The sequence below is a fragment of the Lygodium microphyllum genome, chromosome 21 (genome assembly GCF_053477565.2).
Source record: "Lygodium microphyllum isolate KBCC chromosome 21, Lygodium_microphyllum_v1.1.10, whole genome shotgun sequence".
NCBI classification, from domain to species: Eukaryota; Viridiplantae; Streptophyta; class Polypodiopsida; order Schizaeales; family Lygodiaceae; genus Lygodium; species Lygodium microphyllum.
In genome coordinates, this window is record NC_141155.1 from 10,055,994 (window position 1) to 10,065,167 (window position 9,174).

Sequence of the window (9,174 nt, forward strand, 5' to 3'; positions counted from 1 at the left end):
ACATCATGTACCTATGCTTACGCGCAGTCTTATGCCTGCAGGATAGTTGGATGATGTAGGGTTTCATGTCTATTTTGGGGATTCTGCCTGGAAGATTACCAAAGGCAGACTTGTGCTTGCTAGAGGAGCCAAGGCTGGCAACCTCTATCCTCTTCTTGTATCTGGGTCTTCTGTAGACCATGTTTTGGCAGTGGGTTCTATCCCACATGTATCGCTTTGGCATGCCCGTTTGGGGCATGTCTTTGAAGGGAATGAAAATGTTATCTGGTTTGCAATATCTTCCGCCTTTGGACTATGCATGTTTTGACTCGTGTGATCATTGTCTTTATGGTAAGCAGAATAGTTCTACGCATAAGAAATCGGGTAGGCCATGCATGAGTGAGCCCTTGGCTTTGGTGCATTCAGATGTTTGTGGGCCCATGCCGTGTATGTCTATGGGTGGCGGGAAGTACTTTGTTACCTTCATTGATGATTTTTCTAGGAAAGTGTGGGCTTATCCCATAAAGCAAAAGTCCGATGTCTTGGCAGTCTTTCAGCATTGGCTTGCTCTTGTTGAGAACCAAACTGGGTATAGGCTGAAATGCCTTAGGACTGACAATGGGGGAGAATATGTCTCACGTGCTTTTGAGCAGTTTTGTGATGACAGGGGTATTAAGCATCAGTTGGCTGCCCCTTATACCCCCGCCCAGAATGGTTTGGCTTAGTGCATGAATAGGACTATTCAGGAGCGTGTCTGCTCTATGCTTAGCCATGCAGGCCTACCACAGAGCTTTTGGGCTGAGGCAATTAGTACGGCAGAGCATGTCATAAACCGATCACCTTCTAGTGGATTGGATTTCCAGGTTGCAGAGGAAGTTTGGGCTGGTAAGCCACCCTCTTATGCGCATCTCCGTGTCTTTGGATGTGAGGCATTCTGCCATGTGCCCAAGGACAAGAGGAGTAAGTTGGATCCAAAGAGCATTAAATACATCTTTCTTGGTTATGGTGATTCAGGAGAGATGGGCTATCGCCTATGGGATCCGCAGGCGCGGAAAATAATACGCAGCCATGATGTAGTCTTCCATGAAGACAAGATGCACAGGCAGCCTGAGAAGGTGGTTGAGATCCGCAGAGTGATCTTTTAGGAGGAGCCTAGAGCTCCTACACAGCCAGTTGGACAGCCTATAGCTGCAGTAGATGCTCATGGTCAAGGTATTGGACAGGCAGCTGGGCAGGCAGCAAAGCCTGCAGTGAGACAGTCTGCTAGAGACTGACGTCCACCTGATAGATTTCAGCCCTCTATGCATTATGTTTTGGTTACAGATGCAGGAGAGCCTTTCACTTATAATGAGGCTATGCGCAGGGGTGACAGTCACTCCTGGGAGAGGGCTATGCAGTCTGAGATCGACTCCTTGCATAAAAATGAGACTTGGGATTTGGTTGCCTTGCCTAAGGGCAAGAAGGCTTTGCCATGCAAGTGGGTGTACAAGTTGAAAAGTACCCTTGGACACCCAAGCCGGCATATAAGGCTAGATTGGTAGCAAAGGGTTTTAAGCAGGAGCATGGTGTAGACTTTGATGAGGTCTTTTCTCCTGTGGTTAAGATGACCACCCTGCACTTGGTCTTGGCTTTGGTTGCTCAGCTTGACTTAGATCTATATCAGATGGATGTCAAGACGGCTTTCTTACATGGGGACTTGCATGATGAGATCTATATGGAGTAGCCTAAGGGCTTTGCAGAACCTGGCAAGGAGCACCTAGTGTGCAAGTTGAAGAAAAGTCTTTATGGCTTGAAGCAGGCACCTAAGGAATGGTATCATAAGTTTGATGCCTTTATGCAGTCATAGGGCTACAGCAGGAGTGCTATGGATCCGTGTCTTTACATGAAGAAAGCCCGTGATGGTTCATTGCTTATTTTGGTACTCTATGTGGATGATATGCTGATAGCAGGGAAAGCTCATGATGAGCTAGATGCTCTTAAATCTCAGCTGAAGAAGAGCTTTGAGATGAAGGATTTGGGACAGGCCTCTCACATACTTGGTATGCGCATTAGACGCGACAGGCATCAGGGACTCCTCTACTTGTCACAGAGGGAGTATATTCATAAAGTCCTTGAGCGCTTCCGCATGCAGGACGTAAAGCCTATTGGCTGTCCATTGCCTTCTTATGTGAAGGTATCACAGGCCAATTGTCCGCAGACAGATGAGCAGAGAGCCGAGATGGCCCAGATCCCTTATGCTTCAACCGTGGGCAGTTTGGTGTATGCCATGGTAGCCACTCGTCCAGATATTGCCTTTGCAGTTGGTGTTGTGGCACGCTATATGGCTACACCTGGCAGGAAACATTGGGATGCCGTGAAGGGTATCATGAGGTACCTGAAGGGCACAATAGATATGTGTATTTGCTATGGCAGCCAGGATACAGGGGTCGTGGGGTACACTGAATCCGATTATGCAGGACATGCAGATAGTAGGAAGTCCACTTCTGGCTATGTATTCACCTATGCTGGAGGTGCTGTCTCTTGGATGTCCAGGGTTCATAAGTGTACGGCTTTGTCTACCACTAAGGCCGAGTATGTTGCAGCCACTGAGGCTTGCAAGGAGGCCATATGGCTAGGCCGTCTTGCTGACCTTGGGATTGATGCTATACCTACACTGAATTCGGATTCTATGAGTGCCATTCAGTTGGCTAAGAATCCGGTCTTCCATGCGAAGATGAAACACATTGAGGTGAGGTATCACTTCATACGTGGTGTCATGGAGAACAAGTCTGTTGACCTTGTCAAGATCTCCACTGACGAAAATCCTGCAGATCTGCTCACGAAAAGTTTCACTACTGAGCACTTTGCCTTCCTTAGGAGATTGATGGCGTTGGATGAGATGTTGCCTTTCCTCATCCCTTGTACCTATGTATAGTTGTATTGTCTTTTTCTTTTCTTTTCTCTCTTACTGGGGCAGATTCGCCTTTAAGTGGGAGGTTGTTGGGGTAAAGGCACCTCTGTCGTGCCGCTCGCCGCCCCGTGTATTACTACACTGACAGTACCCACCACTGCACACTGCAGGTGTTGGGCGCCCGTCACGTCACTTTATTCTTTACATTCATTTTAGTGACTAGTAAATAAAGGAAGGCCCGATCACACATTGTGACTGTTGGAGTTCCCATTTCTTGTCTCTCTCTTTCTTGCTCTTGCTCTCTCGCCATAGCTTGCGTGTAAGCTTCGATCGTTCTCACCTTTCAGAATGGCTGAATCCCGAATTCGAAGGGGCCAAACCGTCGAAGCCCGAATGATAAGGTCCGAATGGCTAGATGGCCCGAAGGCCGAACTCCGAAGCCCGAAGGCCTTCGTTCAGGCAGCCGAAGCCCAAAGCCCAAATGGCACATGGCCGAATGCCTGAAGGCCGAACGCCGAACCCTAGGTTCGGGGCAGCCAACTGCTTGATTCTAGGGTTCGGATGTCCGAACGCGTCGGGGTCGGCGCACTTTCGACAATGAAAATGGTGACGAATCTAGTGTTATGTTGATGATTAGCTATTCTAGGCTGTTAAATACACACAAGGGCATGCCGGGGAAGAGATTTGTATACCTGTAGCACCCCGGAAGTGTGATGAAGGGCGTCCGCTCCTCTTTTGTGCCTGTAGCTCTCTCACTTTCTCTTGCTCTCTCTCAACTAAGTCAGAATGCAAATGAGCTCTTCTCCCCTTACCCCACCCTTACATAGAATTGCCCAACCACTCTCTAACCTTAGAGCCTTTCCCCGTTGTGATTTTCCCCTTAAAAAACATGATTTTTGCCTTCTTTTTCTTATTGCAACCAGATTTACAGCAGTAAAAACCCTACCGTTTCAGTTTCGAATCTTAATCCTATCCTACCTAATGCTAACAAAAAATCGCAAAACCAAGCATGGGTTGTATTTACCTACTCAAGCACTCATTAAAAAACTCAAAATACTTACTTGTTCCAATGATTAAACCTCCTAAATCTCCTATCTCAAGCACCGTTTCGGGCAAAGACCCTACTCCTATGCTCGATTTGATGCATGCGGCGCTCAAGGCTCAATTCCGTCGGTCCCGGCAATGGAACCAAAATGAAGGGGAGCTACAAGCTCTACCCTGAGACCTACAGACCGCTTATTGATCAAGTGCTTCAAGCCAAGCAGCCATGGCTACCTCTCACATAGCCGACGTGCCATGCCTACCTTACGAGTGTAGTGAGCTTACCTTGATGCTCGATCGAGTACCCTTCTCTCTCTTGCACACCGGTAGCTCCACGATCCTTGTGGCAAGCTCAAGCAACCTCAATCCCTCTCCCATGAGCTCCATCCTCCATAGCCACGCACGAGACAAGGGAAGAGAAGAGAAGAGAAGAATATGGAGAGAGGAGATGGAGAGCTTCTTCTCCACGATCCCTCACTCTCACACACTCACTCCCTCACCCTCTCACACTCCCTCACTCCCTTTCTCAAGCACAAGCAAGAAGGCAAGAAACAAGAGAAGAAGAAGAAGAAGCTTTAGCCACACACAAGAATGAGCTTCTCATTCACTTTTGAACTTTATATACATGCCCTCCCTTCTTTGGGTGGTCATCCCCTTTTTTACATGGCCGGCCATTAGCCTAAGCCCATTTCTCTTTTCCCACCATTCTAATTTATCCTATTCCCAACTAATGCATACAATTTGCACAAGAGCGAGCCTGACACTCTTTTACAAGGATTCGGGAGCGCTTTTGCATGTGCGCTTTTTACTCTTTTGCTTTCTCGGGACGACACTGAGACTTTCTGGGGGTCGTGCCCGAACATTTAAATTTTTCAGGATCTGGTTACCAGTCAAGGCGCCTTTTCCTTCTTTTATCCTGCGCCTTTTTTGCTATTTCCTTTTTTCCATTTTCCCGCTCCTCTGCTCCATTTTCCTGCTCCTCTGTGCTGCAGTAAACACGATAAATAGGGCTTTAGGGATCCATAACTAGGCCTACCCCTCATAGTAGCCTTACGCGTGCAAGAGGGCTTTAGAGACCCACCTTCACCTGATCATGCCTTGATTACTGCATTTTGGTGTCCTAGGTTTAGAGCTTTGGGTCTTATGAGGCCGTGTGCGATGACTCCTAGGGGTGGTTACGGCTGCTTAGGCCTCCATTGGAAACTCGACTGTTGAGCCTTAGCTTTTGTTACCACGAGAGTAGTGGTTCTTGAGAGGTGATGGGTGGTGGCTGGGCACTACCCTTCTCCTTAGATTCGGATGTTAACAGTTCCATTGGTGGCCATGCGGATTGTTCCATCGCACAACCCTTGCTGAAAGGTGTATCAATGCAGACATTGCCTATGGTGAGGTGAATGCACTGCAACTCATAATTGTTGTGGCAACGAGTTTGCTTCTTGAAGGTTTGCCCTAGCAGCATCTCCGTGCCTGCGTCCTTGGTGTTTGGCAGCACGTAGAAGATCATTGGTACAATTTCAGTCCCGATAGAAACGACGGCCCTGCACTTACCGAGGAGTGCATAGGAGCGGCCCCCATATAGATTTAATCTAGCATTAGTGGGTTCTAGTGGCGGTTTTCCAAGTTGGGTCCAATGATCGTGAGTTAAGGCATTGAAGTCCTCTCCCTCGTCAATTAAGGCATTGAAGATGCATGTTCGCTAGGCAGTGACCATGATATGCAGGTATGCAGGTTCCACGATTTTCTCATCCTCATCATCGATTTCGGTGATGGTGGCTACTCGGATGTTGACTGGTGGTTCATGCAAAGGATGCATGGAAAGGAAAATATTTCTTTACACGACTGCCATTGAAGAAGCCTATTCCTTTGCCGGCTAGAGTCTCGAGCTCGACGTTGTCCATTCGGCTGATCTCACGGACTCTGAAAGGTCCAAGACCCCAAAACTTCATTTTTTGCTTGTGCCCCTTGACTGAGTATAGGAGCACTAGGTCGCCTTGTTCGAAGTCGCGTTGCTTGACATGCTTGTCAAACCAGCTCTTGCGTCGTGCCTTCTCACATAATATGAGTGCATGAGTGGCTAGAAGACGAGTCTCCGAGAGGCGTTCGACTACTCGGCATTGCATCCATGCCTCCTTTCCTTCCCATCGCTCCTGAAGTGCAATTCATAGGTTAGGCACGAAGAATTCTACACGGAGAATTGCTTTGGTTCCGTAGGTCAACCTAAAGGGGGTCTGTCCGACGGCCATTTTGTAAGCTGTGCGGTAAGCCCACAAGGCTGCCATCAGCTTATTATCCCAATCGCTGCGTGAGGCCGAGACTACCTTAGTTAAGACGTTGACAAGAATCTTATTTGTGGATTCTGCCTGGCTGATTGCTTGAGGGTAGTATGGAGAGGATTTCCAATGGATAATTAGGAAAGTGGATAGGAGATGAGTTATCACTTCATTGATGAAGTGTGTCCCCTGGTCATTGACTAGTTCGATGGGGCATCCAAATCGTGAGATCACCTGCTCCCACAAGAACTTGGCAGTCGTTTGAGCATCGTTCTTTCGGGTTGCTCTCGCCTCTGCCCACTTCGTTATGTAGTCTGTGGCCAGAATGATGTATTTGGCCTGAGAATACTATGCAAGGGGGTTGATGGGTCCCATGAAGTCAATTCCCCATTTTTCGAAGGGTTGTCATGCAATGACTGGGGTCAACTCCATTTGATCCTTGTGAATCGAGACCTTCGTCCCGCTAACATTCATCACAATGCTTAACAAATTGTGCGGCATCACGAAACAGCGTTGACCAACATAGTTGAGACTGCAATACCTTGCGGGCCGTTGTATCTCCGCTAAAGTGTCCACCAGCAATCCCACTGTGTGCCTCCAAGAGCACATCATGCATCTCATGTTTGCACACACATCTGCGCAGCAATCCATCTTGCCCTAAGCGATATTGTTGGCCTGCTCTATCAATTGGTAGGGTTGGATTTTGAGAATAAGTCGCCTCAATCTTGCCTTCTCTATTGCTCATTCAAGCAGTCCGTGCTCGAGCACTTGGACTATGTCATCTGCCCAATATGGCATTAGATCGGCCTTGAATAAATCCCTCCCGTTGGAGAGGTTAAAGAGGTGGGCATCTGGCAATTCATCGGTAATGCCTTCTCCAGTGGATTCCCCTGTGGGGATGCGTGACATATGATCAGCCATGTAGTGTTGTTTTCCCTTCTATACAACCACGGAGAAGTCAAACTCCAAAAGCAAAAGGAGCCACCAAGCTATGCATCCTGTAGCGTAAGGTTTGTTCACTAGGTATAGCAAGGCTTGATGGTCTACAAAGAAGGTAAAGGGTGTAGCCAATAGATAATGCCAGAACTTCTTCACAGCAAACACCATGGCCAAGCCCTCTCTTTCTATCATCGAGTAATTCATTTCCATTTCCATGAGTTGTCTGCTAGCAAAGCTCACTGGATAATCTAGGTTGTGCTCGCTAGGTTGGCACAACACTGCCCCCACAGCAATTTTAGAAGCATCGATATGCACATGGAAGGTTATGGTCCAATTCGGGGCTCGTAGAATTGGTGCTATGGTTAGAGCTTTCTTCAACTCTTCATATGCTCGTTGGCATGCTTTAGTTCATTCAAAGACAATCAGCAGCTTGTATAAAGGTCTAGCTATCAATGCATAATTCAACACAAACCATCGATAGTATCTGGTATGGCCTAAGAAGCATTGAACTCCCTTGTAGTTGGTTGGAAGTGGAAGATCGACAATAGCCCTGACCTTCGAGAAGTCAGTGGCAATGCCGTTCTTCGACACCACATGGCTGAGGATGCATCCATGCTTCACCCAAAACTGGCATTTCAAGGGGTTCAAAGAGAGATGATATAGGCGACACCAGTCAAAGACTGCTTGGAGTTTGTTCAAGTGTTCCATCCAAGTCGAGTGAACGCAGAGGTCATCAACAAATACTTCTAACTCCTTGCGAAGCATGTCTTTAAATATGGTGCACATGAGACATTGAAAGGTGGCAGGGGCATTAGTCAACCCAAAAGGCATGACTATGTATGCAAAGACGCCCCACTCGGTGGCAAAGGCCATCTTATGCCTATCGGCAGGATGCACTTGCACCTGATTGTATCTTGAGAAGCCGTCCAAAAAACTATAGGCATCCTTGCCTGCCACTCTTTCAAGCATGTGCTCGGTTTATGGAAATGGATAATTATCCTTTTTAGTAGCCACATTCACCTTCTTATAATTGATGCACACTCTAATTTTTTGAATTTTTCTTCACCACAATGACTATGAGTGATACCCAGTCCGTGTGCTCAATTTCGTAAATGAATCCTGCTTTCATCAGCTTATCAATTTCTTCCTTAACAGCATGAGCGAGCTTAGGATTCATTGGGTACAATCGCTGCGTCTGGTGTCATGGGTATGTTATGAGTTACTACACTCGGATCCACCCCTTTAAGCTCTTCCAAGGACCATGTGAATACGTCTACATACTCTCGCAAGAGAGCAACAAAACTTGCTTCCTCTTTCTCAACCAAGTCATCAGCAATGAAGACTGTTCGGGGTGTCTCCCCTTCCTGGGCTAAGTTCACCCCTTTGACCGTAGCTGGTCCCTCGATTGGTTCGCTCATTTGCCCTAGTCGTTTGGCACCCATCAAGATCACTACCCTATCTCCTATCTTGAATTTCGTGAATCGTTTAGGAAGGTCCCGTGGTTTTTGTTGTTTGTCTGTTCAGGTGTCCCTGGGTTGGTTCGCCCTTCCTTGCTTCACTCATCTGCGTCTCAGGTGGACAGGTAAGTCACCGATTGTGCGTCGGGTCTTGGGCGGCCTAGGTATTTTTGGGTCGCTATCCGAGCTCACCACCGACTTAGAGTGGAACTCGCCATCTTCGCTAGAGGAGGGGGTCTCCCCTGGTGGTCGCAATTCATATTGTGATTCTGCTCTAAGCACTAGTGTCGCTCTTGGTTGAGCTAGGCTTGCTTACTCAAGGTCTATGGCTTCTACGTGTTCTAACAAGGCGCGGTCACAATTTATGTGCATGAGTCCTCGCTCTGTCTTGTAGGCACTTCTTTTTTGCGGCTTGGAATCCGCCCGTATTTGTTCTATTTCATGTCCCTCCATGTCGTATTCTACCGAATCCACCTCACCCTCACTTCCATCATTGAAGGATTGGCAGTCTTCGTACTCATCGTCAGAGTCCTCTCTGTGCAAGATTGTTTATCGTCCCGTAGGGCTTGATACATCTCTTGTCATCGATCCGGGACTA